Below are 19,366 nucleotides of genomic sequence, written 5' to 3' on the forward strand. Positions count from 1 at the left end.
CCCATTTTCTAGCTAGGACAACGATTAATAATTTCAACCAACCGCTCAAAACAGAATTGAAAAAAAAAATTCCCACATTTTTATGGGATCCGAAATATTTTTATCCGAAATTTCTAGTCAGATTAAATATTGTTTCAAAATAAAGTTGTATTACGTTAAAATCCAATGAAATATTGCGCGCGCAACAAGTAATGAAATTAAAATTTTCAAATTCCAAAAATAATATATATTTTAAACTAATTACGCGTTTGGTGCATTTTTTATAGTTACTGCTCAGTTATTATAAGTACATCCCATTTATTATTTCTTAAAGTCCATTTTCTTGTTAAGCCTAATGCATACCTCCTAGGAAAGTTTGCAGCCCAACGGGGCGGAGAATAACAAGTTGACCCGAATATTGTGTACAACTGTCGGCCCAGTTGCATTGCTGATGTTGAAGAAAAGGCACGTGTAGTACAGTACAACCTAACATGGCTACTCAGCCCACATTCAGCGATGCCAGAAAGGCCCAAACAAGGCTTCTGTACAACTTTTTGAAGTCACTGAGCTCAATTAATAACTTAAGAAAAAAGTTAGATTACAGTGGAACCTAATTAAAAGTTGTCATGAGCAAAGAAATAATTCAACGGGTCCCACTTGTGCGTGTGTGTGCGTGTGTGTGAGAGAGAGAGAGACCCATCGGTCGATGCTCATAAATACATCTTTCAGCCGTATGCATTGCTGATGCTCAGTAAAAACCTATATAGTTGACACAATCATATAGAACATCATAGCACACTGAACTTGCATACAAAAATTTCACGCGGGCGGCACAATCAGGATGGAAGCAGTGGATCGCTACGGGTAGGGCTATGTTGAAACCAACGAACTCGTACATAACGGTTCATCCCTTGAATGTCGTGCAAAGAAAACAGACAGACAACACAAAAAGTTCTGCTAGCACATTAAGTTGACATACAACCCTTTCTAAAAAAAGTTCAGGTACAAAATTAGAACAGGTCACAATCAAATGTACTTCACACCCATAGCTCGGATTTAACTAGTATCTGACAAGATTCAATCGTTTCCTCAAATTAGAGCACATCCAGGCAGCCAGCCCTGCCTCTTCTCCCAAAGAAGCAGCGGCCTCCACTGCGCGATGGAGTAGGCCCTATGCCATCCATCGTTCCGAGAAACACGGGGAAAGTCTGACGTTGACTCCTGTAATGGACGTCGTCGACGGACCCTGGCACCAGCGGCGGGGCAGGACTTCAATTGATGGATTGACCACTTCTTCGACATGCACGAACACTCGATATAGGTACATCCCTAACGTGGTCCACAGCGGACTTGGTGGTGACGAATAGTACGACCCCGGTTCCTGCACCGTTATCTCAACACCAATCACCTTCGATATGGTGGACGGCTTCTTCATCCATGCCATAACCGTCAGAGCCCAGCTGTTTGGAGGAAGAAACATACTTACAAGCTCACCTCCAAGGTCGTTGATGAGCTCATTCATGGACTCGCTGTTCCAAGCACGTCGAGGCATGCCGTTGAAGGTAAGCTTTGTTAAAAACTCAAGCTCAAAGGGCACCGAGCCCCATCCTGGGTGCCACCGATCAAAGCTCACCAGCGCGCCATTGCAGAACAAACGCCAGGAAGGTTCGAACACACGACTGCAGTCGAAAGTTTTCCGGAACCTGACGAAGAAATCAACCGGTGGCGGACAGACTTCGACGAGCAAGTCACTTATTTGGATGCCGTGCGCAATTGGTCGTCCGGCGAGACGGGAGGCCGGTCGCCGTTGATGGTTACCATCAGCACTTTGCCGGCAAACTGGTCGTCAAGCGCCGCCATGCCACTGTTGAGTGACAGCACGCATCGACCGAAGGCAGGACGGACCTCAGGATCTCCGGCTCGGAGATCCGCGTTAACCGGCGACATGATAGTGAGCTTGAGTATAGGGAGTACAGGAGGGGGATTTGGGGGAACTGGAGTAGGAATCAAGATTCCAGAGGTGGGGGAGGGGCGGGAGATTGGGGATGAAAAGGTAGCTTGAATTTCGAACATGTGCCAATATGCTCTCGGCGCGCAAGCGCACGAAAACACCGGTGGCACCCACATGTTGGCCTAAGAGTCCTTATTCTTTCTTTTTTGGAGAGCCCAACCTTTTTTTGAGGATCTTTGGAGAGCCCGGCCTGAGAGTCATAATTGACCTGTTTGGCATTGCGTTACTACTCGGCCCATATTCAACGACACCTCACTGGCCCAAACGAGTGTACATAATCGAAAAGACACTGAGCTCAAATTGTATAACTTGAAAAAAGGAGATACACTCTGAAACTGGAGAATGGTGATGCCCTCATTTAGCCCACCAGTAGTTCGAGACAATAAACAGTTCTAAACAACGATATATACAACATTCAAACACTGACTAGTGACTACTACTGACATAAACAACAAGACATGATAATTCATAAGAAGTCTTGCTACACCACCAAAACGCACCCATCTGCAGCACTCAGATTCTCGTGATCCATATGAGAATGACATTCTAAACAGAGGCAACTCTTACATAGTAAGAGTGACATAGACGAGGATGACCAAATGACAAGGAATATGCATAACAAAAGAAAGAACTACCCATCCAGAACAAGTAGCAAAGACAACAAAGTCATTCGAAGAGATGATCCAACACCATCATAATTTGCAGCCCCGCTTCAGCGACCAATGAACTAGAGACACCAGTACTCCACCCTTTCGACGCAACAACCCAATTACCTATCAACGTGAAGGCTTGAACCACATCACTACCTATTGTAATTGAGACATCCAAGGATCAAAGTTAATCCGGATTCCTTTGTCATTCTCACCTTCTTTTGGCTGCAGGCTGTATCATTGACAATCAGGGGAGTTTGCTCCCGAACTCCTAGGGTTCGCCGTGTAGACACAATTTTCCATAGCAAACAGAGCTTCTCTGCCATCAAGGTCCTTGCCAACGGTGATCTCCTGTTTAATCGTATAATTGAGTCCGAGAAACAGAGAGTGTGAACCAAGGCTGTTTACCCGCCTCCAACTAAAAAATCCTGAACGCTCCAACAAGCTGGTATCCTTCTCATAGACGTAACAACCATTGTCCGGATACTCACGTATTTCATGGTGCTTGCATACAGTGGGTTTTTTGCAATATAACTTTTCCGGCTCGTGTGTCTGAATGATAATCAGTCTTTTGCCGTCGTCTGATCGAGCGAGGAACCAGTTGTGCTTGCCTGTTTTTGGCAAAGGTGGTGTGATTACAAAGGGCAGTGACTGTAGGGACACTGCATCATATCAAAAAGGACAGTCATTGTTAATGTAAGATCAGCATTGTTCAGAGTATGAGTAGGATAATGCAAGAAACATCATTGATATGTCCATGTTGGAACTGGGAGGAAAATACAGGGAAATGTATACTGGGTTCGAAAATATAGAAGTGCCATGCATGGTTATACTCATGTTATCTCACAATCGATTCTTCACAGGAAACTACCATGTCATGCATGTTATGGAATCATGTTCTGTCCTCACAAACAAATTCTTCAAGGTAACTAACATACCATGCATTGTTATCTACTCGTGTTCTGTGGGCAAAATTTTTGTGAGGACATTATTGTAGACATTGATTGCTGAAGGGCGAATATAGGTATGTACACATGGTAAGCATTACAGGATTTCACTACTTCCAAATATAGAGTTCTCCATATGCACAGTTACTTCCCTAATGTATAGTTAGATGAAACCAACAGTGTGGTGCATGTTTCTACATCATGAAAATGAGGAAACCAACATGGCCATTGATACACACTCATATTTAGTAGTAGTATATAGATTACTGTAAAATAAGGAGAATATCCATATATTCCTAACCGTTTGATTATTCAGGGGTACAAATTGGCTGTAATGACATGATCACAATCGCATGAATTAACTCATTCCAAATATAGTTGATTTCCAGCGTCTCTTATACATTGCCATAGTTCTACTCAAATTCTGCTCAAACAGGGATATGCCAATCATCACAAAAAGTTCAAACAGTGTCGTCATCATTAACATGAGACGGAAACAACTTACACGCGACGTCCCAGCAATACGTGGTGCCATATGCTTTGTCGATCACGTAGATGATGCCATTGTGTTCAATAGCATCACAGCTTTGCCGATGATCCACTCCGAGCTGAGTTGTCTCCAGCTAAAGAAGGCACCGGCGTAAAGATAGGCGAGTCCACGGTCGAACAAGGTAATTAGCTTGAAGTCTGCGTAATTCGCATGTCGTGTGGGCACTTGGTAGATTACAATCTTCTGCAAAACAAGGTCCGTCCAACTGACATGGTGATCTAAATGACTAGGACCGTGATGGTAAAACTCTATATAATCCAATGGAGGAAGGATAATCTCATGGGAGGTCTAGAAATTCATGAGCACCAACTTTTTACCGTCTTCTCTGAAGGTAGCCATCCAGTGGGAGTTCATGCCTACCCAATACATACCTGCCAAGAAGTTTCGGGCGATGGTGATCGGATCGAAGTCGAGGGAAATGATGTACGGCGACCCACTACATACCTGCAAAGAAGTTTCGGCTAATGGAGATCGGATTGAAGTCGAGGGGCATCATGTACACCTCCGTATCATGGTGAGCCAATCTCGCAAGACCAGATAGCAACAAGCAGGGTGTCTTGAAAAGCTTTGGCCTCGCTTGGATGATGGCAGTGTGCATGCCCCTCGAGCATGCAGCCAGCCGCAGGGCGCTCAACATATCCATACACGAACAACAGAGGTCGAGGACGTCACTGGGGAGATTGCTCCAATCGCGACTCATATGGATCCTATGCGGTTCGCGTTTGGCCATGGTGGAGTTTGGAAGGTGGGGCTTTGGGAGGCTTGATTTACGAGGGATAAGGCTGTCAGTGCTGGAGCGGCTAGCGAGGGAATAGTGGTATTGGGGGAGGCGAGCGAGGCGAGGGTATGTGGGGGCACAGTGAGATAGTTAAGAGTGACCTCAGGATCTCCAGCGAGACGGAGATGGAGATGGAGTGGTGCTAGGGGAGAGGGAGACGAGGCGAGGCATGCTATACAACAGCGGTGACAGTGACTGCACAGTGCACAAGGTGAGGCTGACTTTGGTAACCCGGACACGCCTCCTGGACTGGTGTCACCTTGGGCGCAGGGTCTTGTCACTTCACTATGAGGACCGAATGAATAATAGTATTTTGACCATCAAGTGTACCACAGTTGTACTACTGCTACTAGTAGGAGTAGTAGGAACATGAGTACACCCCCGTGCTAGCATGCCTCTGGGTTCACTTCATCCTCCAGCTATCATCCATATTGCGAGCAGAACCAAATTCTCGTGCATGCGGAAGCGCGAAGAAGGACTTTTCTTTTTTGAGGATAACCGCATATTCCTTAACCGTAGTAGGAACATGAGTAGTACTCCCTCCGGTCCTCTTTTGTCTGCGCATAACTTTTTTCAGTATTTCTCTAATTAGTCTGCGTATATACCCTTTTGCATGCGCCCATTTCCCTCCATGCCCCGCATTCACAACATTAATTAGCATACGCATGAGCAGCTGCAGCCAGACTCCAGCCAATAAACTGCAGCATACGAGTGGGCCATTCTGTTCGCGTGGGAGAGAGAAACGGCAACCGAAGAGCCTGTCCAATCCATTGCATGCAGCAGTCAAACCACTGCAGCTCTCCTCATGCATGCGCATAACTTCTCCCATTTACTTCTCCATCGGGAACCGATTTTCCTCGGCTTTTTCACTGCTCCTTGATCTTCGTTTGCATCCAAACCACACTGCATTCACATAGTTTTAACCTCTTCACATCCTCCTGGAGTAATTCCGAAGCCCCTATAAATAATCATCTTCTTCATTTAGACTAGCCATCTAATCCTAATTCTCCAAACAATAGCCCTCCAGTCCAGTGGTTGCAAATGGCGAAAGAGACCGAGATGCACGTTTTTAGCGTCTAACATGTCCTCGTCAAAGGCTCGTTAAGCATAGTTGCCATAGTCACCGACCACCCAAGGGTTGTTCGGAAGTGGATCAACAATGTATCCAACTCCCTCCAAAAGGTGGAGATGAATGTCATCGGTCTCGGCGCAGAGTACACGGAGCGTGCCACTGGGAAGATCCAACGCGCCGCTATCCTTCAGCTGTGCCTCGAAGATGATGTTTTTGTGTACCACATCATACACGCGCCCTCCATACCAGGTGAGCTTCACGATTTCTTGTCTCGGGAGGACATATACTTCTGTGGGGCAGCCATCGCAGGGGACAAACAGAAGTTGGAGCCGTACAACCTTGATTTGAAAAGCATCGCTGACCTACAAACCAAAATAAAAATTCCTGTAGAAGATTGTGGTAAACCGACACCATCCCTATTTGACGTAGCAAATTTTGTGCTTGGAACAAATCTTCAGAAGGGTGACGAGACGCTGGCATTAAGGTCGTCTGGATGGGAGAATTATCCCTTGACGTATGAGCGGATAAAATGTGCTGCCCTTGATGACTGTGTGAGTTTCGAGATAGCTGCAAGGTCCAAAGAGCTTGTTGCGAAGCCATCTCCCACATAAAATGAGAACAAGAAGAAGTAGAAGAAGATGCTGCACCAGCAACAGAGCATTATGGATGAATGAACTATTTCCTCTCTTGTAAAAAAATATTCCCTCTCTATGTGCATGTCTTTGGAATAAGTAGTAGCGTGGGTCCGCTTGACTATAAGGAACTATTTATCCGCTTAGCTTTCTCTACTACTCCTTCCAGTGATTGGTATGCAATGCATGTGTCCGTAGACATGACAGCTTGACCATGGAAGTTCAACTACGGCGACCATCACGTTTCATCCACTGCCACTCGCGATTCCCACAACACCGCTCCAACCCACAGCACCACGTCCCCCGACGTGCGCCTCACCCCTCTCAGCCGCACCACCCCTCTGCCTTTGTGTGCATGACATGTGGGCCACCTTAAATGTGGCGAGCATCAAGTTTCTACCACAGCCACACGCGATTCCCACGATGCTGCACGAACCCATGACACCACACGTCCCCCGACCTGCGGCTCACCCCTCTCGGCCCCACTGCCCCTCTAAAGTTGTATTTGAAACTTATAAAATGAAAAGATTCAAAACAAATAAACTAGGAGAGAGGGAGTATATCGTAGGATGTGTTCCATACAAAACAAGTCCCCTGGTTTGTCACCATGGAACATCAAGATGCATTTGTATGAGTAGTTTATCTTGTGAGAGAAAAGGATGAATGAGGGAAGGCCTCTAGAGATAGAGATAGACACTACTACTACCAATGTGTTGGCCCGTGCGTTGCAATGGATCCAAAGTAGTAGAATAATACTTGTTTACATGCTTGAAATATAAACACTCTAGTTTTGATATACATGTGTCAGCAGACATGACAGCTTGTCCATGGAAGTTGAACCACGGCGACCATCATGTTTCTTGTTTCTACCACTGCCACACCCACACGCAATTCCCACGACGACGCTCCAACCCTACCTGTAAGCACGACGCCCCACGACGTGGACATGGATCCTCTGACGTGGCTATCACTGCCTTACCCCGACTTTCCTTCACTGACTGGTGGGACCCACACTTGCGGGTCCCACATGTCAGTGATAGAATGGTAGGATTGTTCACGTCAGGGGATCCTCATCCCCCTGATGTGCGCCTCATCCCTCTCGGCCCCACCGCTCCTCTGCCTTTGTGTGCATGACATGCGGGTCAGCTGAACTGCGGCGACCATCAACTTTCTACCATAGCCACACCCGATTGGACGCGGTTTGCCTGCTCCGCTGCTCTGCTCCAATTCGTACTCCCGCACCATCGAATTTTCATCCAGCGGCTGTGACACATTTCGTCCCGGGCATCAATCCTCAACTAGAGTACTTCGATACTACAGGTAGTACCTGCCGGTGTGGCCATCTACGCCTCGTAACGCCCCAACGCCTAGCTGTGGCACCCTCGCCACAGCCACGCCACCACCGGCCGGTTCATCTTGAACGAGTGAGTCGCGAACCACACCGCCACCATGAGAATGACATGTGGGCCAGCCGCATTTAAGGTCTGCATGTCATTGACTCATATGTCGGGCACTAAGCCACTGAAGTTCGGTCCCGTGGGCCCCAAGAGGGAAATGTAACTCCTACGGCAGGCCTTGTAGTGCTCCCGCAGTACGAGCTCGTGCCAAGCCCGGAATTTGTTTCTTACTACTACCAACTACTAGTAAGGTACATGTGAATTGCACGCATGAGATTCTGGTGGTTTGTGCATTATGCTTCTACATGTGGAGTCTTCTAGATTCTACATGTGGCAAAATCTGGTGGAACGTAGATGATATCCAATGGCCAGTAGTGCTCAGATTTGCCATCTTTGTACCATCGGATTGGCTTCATCGAACGACCAACTTTCAAAGTTATGGTTTTGTTTGCAGCCTAAGGTTGCCACGCCTGAGCTTAGGCGTGCCACAAGTGTGTTTGGTTGCGTTCTCATCTCAGCATAGTTGTTCCCTCTTCATGCATGCTCAACTCAACACCCCTCTTCATGTATGCTCTCTTCATGCATGCTTCTAGTGTATTTGTGCTAATCTAGTGTGGACTCATGCACCCTCCATACACTCTACCAAACACCCAAAAGTGGGTCGAGAAGGGAACTCTTGGGATCATGCACCCTTCATACACTACCAAACACAGCAGGCATGTGTTTGGTTCATTGCTACACTTGTGGCTTGCCACACTTTTCTAGCTACATGGTCCACATGTCATAGACTCAACTTCTTGCCAAATCTTGCCACACTTGTGGTGGCAATTTTGTTAGCCACATTTTTTGTGGCAGACACACTTTTCCTAAGCTTAGTTGTGGCAAAGTTAGTCATGAATGAAGTTCAACCATGGAGTCTTCTAGAATCTACATGTGGCAGAATCTGGTGGAATGTAGATGATATCCAACAGCCAGTAGTGCTCGGATTTGCCATCTTTGTACCGTCGGATTGGCTTCATCCAACGACCAACTTTCAAAGTTATTCACACACTATATAGGGGTATAGATATAGATGTGCCGGCCCATTGCAATGGATCCAAAGTATATCTGTTTAGTGGAGTGCACTCTAAACACATTATCTATTTATTTTTCTCTAACCTTTCATAGCCATGCAACCAAGCTACATAAGCTTCATGGGTGCCCCCACATCATATTATTCATACTCCCTCTGTTCCATAATGTAGTGCCTATAGATTTTTTTAAAAGTCAAACCCCACAAACTTTGACCAAGTTTGTGGAGAAAAATATTTACATCTAGAGTGCGAAACATATATCACTAGATTCATCATAAGATGTAGTTTCACATTATATATTTTTGGTATTGTAAATATAAATATTTTTCTCTACAAACTTGATCAAAGTTTGTAAAGTTTGACTTCTCAAAAAATCTATAGACACTACATTATGGAACGGAGGGAGTACTACGTTGACTGAAAAAAAGATAAATCACCCAAAACAAGATCTTCCCGTTTTTTGTTCCTATGATGCTGTGTCGTGCACGTACCTACTAGTTGTATAGTGGTAGTACTAGTTCTATAGTAGTACAAACTTGGTACTAGTAGGAGTAGAGTAGTACGGAATGCTCCTACTCTATCAACGAGCCCCATCTGACACCAAATTTCTTGGCTTCCGTGCTATAGCTAGATCTTCCCCTCGTTTCTGTTTTCCAACCCTGCGGCGGGCGGGGTGCAGTTTGCCAATAGTCGGTTTGCTCAATGGTGGTCCCACATCAAAGTGAAAATGCTAGGCAACACGCCTTCCCTAAGCTATGTGTCGTGCTGAAAGGATCGAGAAGTGGAGTCTAGAGGGGGGTGAATAGACTTTAATTAAGAAAAGTTGCATTTTTTAATTTCTTTAGGTTTAAGTAGAGTTTTGGCACAAGTTTAAACATTCACAATACATATCAAGCAAGCATGACAAGAGTATATGAGCAGCGGAAAGTAAAGCATGCAAGTTGCAAGAATGTAAGGGGATGGGATTGGAGTGTGCAAACGCAATTGGAGACATGGAGATTTTTGGCGTGGTTCCGATAGGTGGTGCTATCATACATCCACGTCGATGGAGACTTCAACCCATGAAGGGTAAAGGTTGCGCGAGTCCACGAAGGGCTCCACCCATGAAGGGTCCACGAAGAAGAAACCTTGTCTATCCCACCATGGCCGTCGCCCACAAAGGAATTGCCTCACTCGGGTAGATCTTCACGAAGTAGGCGATCTCCTTGCCCTTACAAACTCCTTGGTTCAACTCCACAATCTTGACAGAGGCTCCCAAGTGATACCTAACCAATCTAGGAGACACCACTCTCCAAGAGGTAATAGATGGTGTGTTGATGATGAACTCCTTGCTCTTGTGCTTCAAATGATAGTCTCCCCAACACTCAACTCTCTCTCACAGGATTTGGATTTGGTGGAAAGAAGATTTGAGTGGAAAGCAACTTGGGGAAGGCTAGAGATCAAGATTTATGTGGTTGGAATGGAATATCTTGACCTCAACACAAGTGTAGGTGCTTCTATCTCAGAAAATGTATGTTGGAAGTGTAGGCATGTTCTGATGGCTCTCTCCACGAATGAAGAGTGGGTGGAGGGGTATAAATAGCCTCCACTCAAAATCTAACCGTTACACACAAATCACCAAACTCGGTGGGACCGAATCATGAAACTCGATCAGACCGATTTAGTTCAAAATGTGAACGTTAGGATTTTTGGTGGGACCGATATAATTGACTCGGTGGGACCCATGTGCTAGGGTTAGGGTAAAGCCTCATCTCGGTTTGACCAATTACACAAACTCGGTGGGACCGATTTGGGTAATAAGCAAAACAGAGAGTTGGCCAAGCAAACTTGGTGGGATCGATTGCATGTCTCAGTGGGACAGAAATTATTGCAATAGGCAACAGCGAGTTTGCAAGCCCATCTCGGTGAGACCAAGATCCCATCGGTGAGACTGAATTGATTAGGGTTTCTGGCAGTGGCTATGTCAACTGAACTCGGTGGCGCCGGATAGAAAGTTTCGGTGGGGCCGAGTTTGACTTTTGGTTTGGGACATATGTGGATATGAGAAAGTAGTTGAGGTCTTTTGGAGCATATCACTAAGCACTTTGAGCAAGCAAACCATTAAGCAACACCTCATCCCCTCTTAATAGTATTGGCTTTCCTATGGACTCAATGTGATCTTGGATCACTAAAATAAAATGTAGAGTCCTGAGCTTTGAGCTTGAGACAATCCTTTGTCCTCAGCATCTTGAAGGGGTTCCACATCCTCTAGTCCTTGCCACTCCATTGTTGAACTTATCTGAACCATACTAGGTAGAAGCATTAGTCCAACAAGAGATATGTTGACATTAATTACCAAAATCACCCAGGGAGCACTTGTGCTTTCACGTGCCGGACGGGCCGTGGAGTACTCCTGATTCCCGGGCATGTGTGGGGGAGTGCGACGCGAACACGGCAGGCCTTTTCCTTTTACTAGCAATGTGCCCGTGCGTTGCGATGGATCCAAAGTAGTAGAATAGTAGTACTTGTTCAAAAACTTGAAAGAAATCACTCTTGTTTTGATATACTCCCAATATATTACTCCCTCCGTTCCTAAATATTTGTCTTTTTAGAGATTTCAAATGGACTATCACGTATGGATTATATAGACATATTTTTGAAGTGTAGATTCACTCATTTTGCTCCGTATGTAGTCACTTATTGAAATCTCTAGAAAGAAAAATATTTAGGAACGGAGGGAGTACTTTTCACTCAAAATATATTTCTTAGGCTGTTTTGATGAGGTGTGGGAGGGATGTGGTTGCTTTCAAGATAATAAGGGGTTTTCTGCAAATTGGAGCAGAGAAGTGGGCTATTGTTGCAAAAATGCCACAACTTACCTCACAGCCATGCGGATCTAATGGTCAGGAATGACGGATGGCAGACACGCCACCATCACCAACTGAGTCTTTTATAGGAGGATATATTTCTCAGGCAGTTTTGAGGAGGTGAGGGAGGGATGTGGTTGCTTTCAAGATAATAAGGGGTTTTCTGCAAATTGGAGCAGAGAAGTGGGCTATTGTTGCAAAAATGCCACAACTTACCTCACAGCCATGCGGATCTAATGGTCAGGAATGACGGATGGCAGACACGCCACCATCACCAACTGAGTCTTTTATAGGAGGATATATTTCTCAGGCAGTTTTGAGGAGGTGAGGGAGGGATGTGGTTGCTTTCAAGATAATAAGGGGTTTTCTGCAAATTGGAGCAGAGAAGTGGGCTATTGTTGCAAAAATGCCACAACTTACCTCACAGCCGTTAGATGCAGATCTAATGGTCAGAAACGACAGATGGCAGACACACAACCATCACCAACTGAGTCTTTTATAGGAGTAGGAGTAGAGAAACATGTATAAATTGTAACATTTTGGTTCTGCTCCTTGGCACGATCGATAGATAGAAATAACGATTGGAAATGCTAGGGCGGGGCTATTTCTGCCAGATAAGCAGGGTACGTAGTAGCTAGGTTGGCGCATCGTCGGTTTGGTCACACGCGGTCCGACATGTTCTAGTGTTTCTAGCAAGATGCCCGCGCGTTGCACGAAGTTGATGGAAAAGGTAAGCACAACTTATAAATTGATGGATGGAGTACTAGTTATAGTGATGCATATAATTAAGCAAAGGGATCGCACATGTCGGTATTGACTGGAACGAGAATGCAACAACAAAATAAGAATTGAGGCCACGATGATGATGCGAACGCAATGGTGGTTACAGAAGGCAACAAGAAAGATGCGTCCATCAACGTACGACCTCCTCCTCCTCAACTTAGTGCGGCGGGCCACCGACCGGCGGCTAAGGAGCGGCGGCTTTTGTGGCGAGGTTGAGGTGCTTCTCAGCAAAGGCATCCAAGGCTTCAAGCCGGTTGAGGAAGGCCAACGTCGTAGCGTCCTCATTGGCCTTGTAGATACCTATGTACATGATTTGCTCGTACACGTGGATGTGTAGGTCGACGAATTCTTGCAGGGTGAGGCGCCTCGCGGCGAGTGTGACCTTCAGGTGGACATTCTTCGTGGCGTGGGCGGGCAGTCACAGGGCCACCAGTGCTTGAAAGAGGTTCCGGCCATGGAGGCCGATTAGGGTGGCAGGCAATGAGGAGCCCGGGCACGCGGGCTAGAGGAGTACGGCGATGTCGTCTGCGAGCTTCTTGAGGACGGTGAACTTGTTGGTGGTGGCAACGATCATCTGGTCCAACTGAGAGTCGTAGTTGGCATCGATGGTGGCCATCCACCAGCCGGTCTCCAACACCATCTGGAGACGATCCTCGGCGCCATGCCACAGGCCGACGTCGTGGACCATCTGGCACAGCCGCTGGCCACTCGCGCGCATCGTCGCCATGGGTCTAGAGTGAGCTCTTTTGCGCTTAGTGTAGGTGCTTAGGCAAATGCTTAGGTGCGTACGATGTGGTAGATGCTTTGGAATGGAGGGGCACCTTTATATGAGGGCAAACTGTGTTGCATTCACATAGTGCAGCCTCTTTTCCCGGTCCTCCTCCCATTACTTCCCTCATGCATTAATTGAAGGAGGATGCATTGGCCGTCCAACATTTCAGGAACCGATACTCCCTCCCTCGTCTGCATTAAATCCGTATCGGGAACTGCGCTGCCCGCTGTCAAATCGAATAGTACTGCGCAGCCCGTTGCACGCCCGGCTGAACACGCCTCCTCGCCTCCATCGAACCCCTCTGTTAAACCTGCATGCAAACCGAGAAACCTACTCCGGTCACACGTCCGTTCATGAGCGGGCCTGAATTAAACACAACACCGGCCGAGCTCCTCCCGTCTGCCCTCAATTTAAACGAGGCCAAACGTTGTCCAAGCTCCTACCGTCCTCCCTCCATTTACACGAGGCCAGACAGACAGCGGGCACGAATCGCACCCCTCCGCCGCTCCCCCATCTCCTCCTTCACCATTTTCTCCACTCTTCCGATGGCTTCCGAGGAGCCGTTCTCCAGCATATTACTTGGCTGGGTGGCCCGCCAAGCCCTCCGGATACGGGCAAGGCCGCCCGGTGCTTCACCAACCTCGCTTGGCCCGACGGAGCCAGTTGCCTCCCCAAGCAGGCATGTGGTTCAGCAACTCGCAGCTCTAGTTCAGCTCGATGAGGAGTGGCGAGTTGCTCCACACTGGCATGGAGGCGAGCACACCGGTACGGGCGTCATCACTGTTGCGTCGAACCGCGCCACCAGTGTCTGCGGTGTCGCGCCTCCCGTGTCTGTGGGCGCGTCTCCTGTGCCTGCGGTAGCGCCATGCAGGCAGAGACAGAAGCTGGGTGCATGGAGAGCGACGAGTCGGTGGCCAGCTTCTCCGTGTCCACCACCATCATCGAGGAGAAGTAGAACACGGGAGGCCACCGCCACTTGGGTCCCATGAAGGCCACCACCGAGGCGACGACTGCGCATTCATGTTGTTTCTTTGCTTCTTCGTCTCTTCCGAGGACCTTCATCGACCCCGCAAAGTGTCTGCCGGACATGAGGAAGACAAAGGGATCCACGGGCGTCCATTTAGATTATGTACTCCCTCTCCAGCTGGCGAAATTTTTGTTCTAAGAATGGATAAATTGTATGTATTAATACGTCCATTTTGCATCATGCTTTTATATCAATATCTATTGCATTATGGGATTTTATTACACATTATGTCACAATACTTATGCCTATTCTCTCTTATTTTACAAGGTTTACATAAAGAGGGAGAATGCCGGCAGCCGGGATTCTGGGCTGGAAAAGGAGCAAATATTAGAGACCTATTCTGCACAGCTCCAAAAGTCCTAAAACTTCACAAATTATGTTTTCCAAATATATAAAAAATACTGAGCGCAAGAACCTCACCAGGGGGGCCACACCCTTCCCACGAGGGTGGGGGGAGCGCCCTACCCCCCAGGGCGTGCCCCCCTACCTCGTGGGCCCCCTGGTGGCCCTCCGGTGGCCATCTTATGCTATATGGAGTCTTTCGATGGAAAAAAAAATCATAAGCCATCTTCTCGGACGAAACTCCGCCGCCACGAGGCGGAACCTTGGCGGGATCAATCTAGGGCTCTGGCGGAGCTGTTCTGCGGGAGAAACTTCCCTCTCGGAGGGGGAAATCATCGCCATCTTCATCACCAACGCTCCTCTCATCGGGAGAGGGCAATATCCATCAACATCTTCATCAGCACCATCTCATCTCAAAACCCTAGTTCATCTCTTGTATCCAATTCTTGTCTCCAAGTCCGGGATTGGTGCTAGTAGGTTGCTAGTAGTGTTAATTACTCCTTGTAGTTGATGCTAGTTGGTTTAATTGGTGGAAGATCATATGTTCAGATCCTATATGCATATTAATACCCCTCTAATTATGAACATGTTTATGCTTTGTGAGTAGTTACTTTTGTTCCTGAGGACATGGGAGAAGTCTTGCTATTAGTAGTCATGTGAATTTGGTATTCGTACGATATTTTGATGAGATGTATGTTGTCTCTCCTCTAGTGGTGTTATGTGAACGTCGACTACATGACACTTCACCATTATTTGGGCCTAGAGGAAGGCATTGGGAAGTAATAAGTAGATGACGGGTTGCTAGAGTGACAGAAGCTTAAACCCTAGTTTATGCGTTGCTTCGTAAGGGGCTGATTTGGATCCATATGTTTCATGCCATGGTTAGGTTTACCTTAATACTTTTCTTGTATTTGTGGATGCTTGCAATAGAGGTTAATCATAAGTGGGATGTTTGTCCAAGTAAGGACAACACCCAAGCACCGGTCCACCCACATACCAAATTATCAAAGTACCGAACGCGAATCATATGAACGTGATGAAAACTAGCTTGACGATATTCCCATGTGTCCTCGGGAGCGCTTTACATCATATAAGAGTTTGTCCAGGCTTGTCCTTTGTTACAAAAGGATTGGGCCGCCTTGCTGCACTTTATTTACTTTTGTTACTTGTTGCTGGTTACAAATTATCCTATCACAAAACTATCTGTTACCACTTATTTCAGTACTTGCAGAGAATATCTTGCTGGAAACCGCTTATCATTTCCTTCTGCTCCTCGTTGGTTCGACACTCTTACTTACCGAAAGGACTACGATAGATCCCCTATACTTGTGGGTCATCAAGACTCTTTTCTGGCGCCATTGCCGGGGAGTGAAGCGCCTTTGGTAGGTGGAATTTGGGAAGGAAAAATTTATATAGTGTGCTGAAATTTACTGTCACTTGTTACCATGGAAGGTAATCCTCTGAGGGGCTTGTTCGGGGTATCTTCACCCTGACCAGTAGAGCAAAGAGTTGCTCCTCAACCTACTGAACCTACTGAAAATGAAAATGAAAATGCTTGCTTTGAAGTTCCTTCGGGTATGATAGAAAAACTGCTAGCTAATCCTTTTCTAGGAGATGGAACAAAACATCCTGATGAACATCTGATATATGTGGATCAAGTTTGTGGATTATTTAAGCTTGCAGGTGTACCCGGAGATGTTGTTAAGAAGAAGGTCTTTCCCTTATCTTTGAGGGGAGATGCATCGACATGGTATAGGCTATGTGATGATATGAGGTCTTGGAATTACAAACGATTGAAATTGGAATTTCATCAGAAGTTTTATCCTATGCATCTTGTTCATCGTGATCGCAATTATATATATAATTTTTGGCCTCGTGAAGGAGAAAGCATCGCTCAAGCTTGGGGGAGGCTTAAATCAATGTTATATTCATGCCCCAATCATGAGCTCTCAAGAGAAATGATTATTCAAAATTTTTATGCTCGGCTTTCTGGTAACAATCGCACCACGCTTGATACTTCTTCTAATGGATCTTTTATGATGAAGACTATTGAATTCAAATGGGATTTATTGGAAAGAATTAAACGCATCTCTGAATATTGGGACCTCGACAATGGTAAGGAGTCAGGTATGACACCTAGTTTTGATTGTGTTAAATCTTTTATGGATACCGATATTTTTCGTAAATTTAGCAGTAAATATGGACTTGACTCTGAGATAGTAGCTTCTTTCTGTGAATCTTTTGCTACTTATGTTGATCTCCCCAAGGAGAAGTGGTTTAAATATCATCCTCCCATAGAAGTAAAAATAGCTGCACCTATTAAAGTTGAAGAAAAGACTATTACTTATAATGATCCTATTGGTCCTACTTCTTATGTTGAGAAACCACCTTTCCCTGTTAGGATAAAGGATCATGCTAAAGCTTCAATTGTGGTTCGTAAAAGCAATATTAAAACATATACACCTCCCGAGCAAGTTAAAGTTCAACCTAATATTGCTATTGTTAAAGATCTCTTGTCTGATAATATTGATGGGCATGTTATTTATTTCTGTAATGAAACTGCTAGAATTGCTAAACCCCGTGATAAAGATAAACCTAGACCTATAGTAGGCATGCATGTTATTTCTGTTAAAATAGGAGATCATTGTTATCATGGCTTATGTGGTATGGGTGCTAGTGCTAGTGCAATACCTTATTCCTTATACAAAGAAGTTATGCATGATATTGCACCTGCTGAGATGGAAGATATTGATGTCACAATTAAACTTGCCAATAGAGATACTATTTCACCAATGGGAATTGTTAGAGATGTTGAAGTCTTGTGTGGGAAAACTAAATATCCTGCTGATTTTCTTGTTCTTGGTTCCCCACAAGATAGCTTTTGTCCCATTATATTTGGTAGACCCTTCTTAAATACTGTTAATGCTACCGTAGATTGCAAAAGAGATGTTGTTACTATCGGTTTAGATGATATGACTCATGAATTTATTTTTTCTAAATTTAATAGACAACATCGTGAATAAGAATTAGCTAGTAAGGATGAAATTATTGGTCTTGCTTCTATTGCCGTACCTCCTAGTGATCCTTTAGAACAATATTTGCTAGACCATGAAAACTATATGTTTATGAATGAAAGAAGGGAATTAGATGAAGTATTCTTTAAACAGGAATCTATTCTGAAAAATAATTTACCTATTGAAATCCTAGGGGATCCTCCTCCACCCAAGGGTGATCCCGTGTTTGAGCTTAAACCGTTACCTGATACCCTTAAATATGCTTATCTTGATGAGAAAAAGATATATCCTGTTATTATTAGTGCTAACCTTTCACAGCATGAAGAAGAGAGATTATTGAAAACTCTGAAGAAGCACCGTGCTGCTATTGGGTATACTCTTGATGATCTTAAGGGCATTAGTCCCACTCTATGTCAACATAAAATTAATTTGGAATAAGATGCTAAACCGGTTTGTGATCATCAACGCCGGCTAAATCCTAAAATGAAAGAAGTGGTAAGAAAGGAGATACTAAAGCTCCTTGAGGCAGGTATAATTTATCCCGTTGCTGATAGTCAGTGGGTAAGCCTTGTCCATTGTGTCCCTAAGAAGGGAGGTATTACTGTTGTTCCTAATGATAAAGATGAATTGATTTCTCAAGGAATTATTATAGGTTATAGGATGGTAATTGATTTCCGCAATTTAAATAAGGCTACTAAAAAAGATCATTACCCCTTAGCTTTTATCAATCAAATTCTAGAAAGATTATCTAAACATACACATTTTTGCTTTCTAGATGGTTATTCTGGTTTCTCTCAAATACCTGTGTCAGCCAAAGATCAATCAAAGACTACTTTTACATGCCCTTTTGGTACTTTTTCTTATAGACGTATGCCTTTTGGTTTATGTAATGCACCTGCTACCTTTCAAAGATGCATGATGGCTATATTCTCTGACTTTTGTGAAAAGATTTGTGAGGTTTTGATGGACGACTTTTTCATCTATGGATCTTCTTTTGATGACTGCTTGAGCCACCTTGATCGAGTTTTGCAGAGATGTGAAGAAACTAATCTTGTCTTGAATTGGGAAAAGTGCCACTTTATGGTTAATGAAGGTATTGTCTTGGGGCATAAAGTTTCTGAAAGAGGTATTGAAGTTGATAAAGCTAAGGTTGATGCTATTGAAAAGATGCCATGTCCCAAGGACATCAAAGGTATAAGAAGTTTCCTTGGTCACGCTGGATTTTATAGGAGGTTCATTAAGGACTTCTCAAAAATCTTTCGGCCTCTGACTAATTTATTACAAAAAGATATACCATTTGTCTTTGATGATGATTGTGTAGAAGCATTTGAAATACTTAAGAAAGCATTGATCTCTGCACCTATTGTTCAGCCACCTGATTGGAATTTACCCTTTGAAATTATGTGTGATGCTAGTGTTTATGCTGTAGGTGCTGTTCTAGGACAAAGAGTTGATAAGAAACTAAATTTTATTCAATATGCTAGTAAAACTCT

This window comes from Triticum urartu, chromosome 4 (genome assembly GCF_003073215.2).
Source record: "Triticum urartu cultivar G1812 chromosome 4, Tu2.1, whole genome shotgun sequence".
NCBI classification, from domain to species: Eukaryota; Viridiplantae; Streptophyta; class Magnoliopsida; order Poales; family Poaceae; genus Triticum; species Triticum urartu.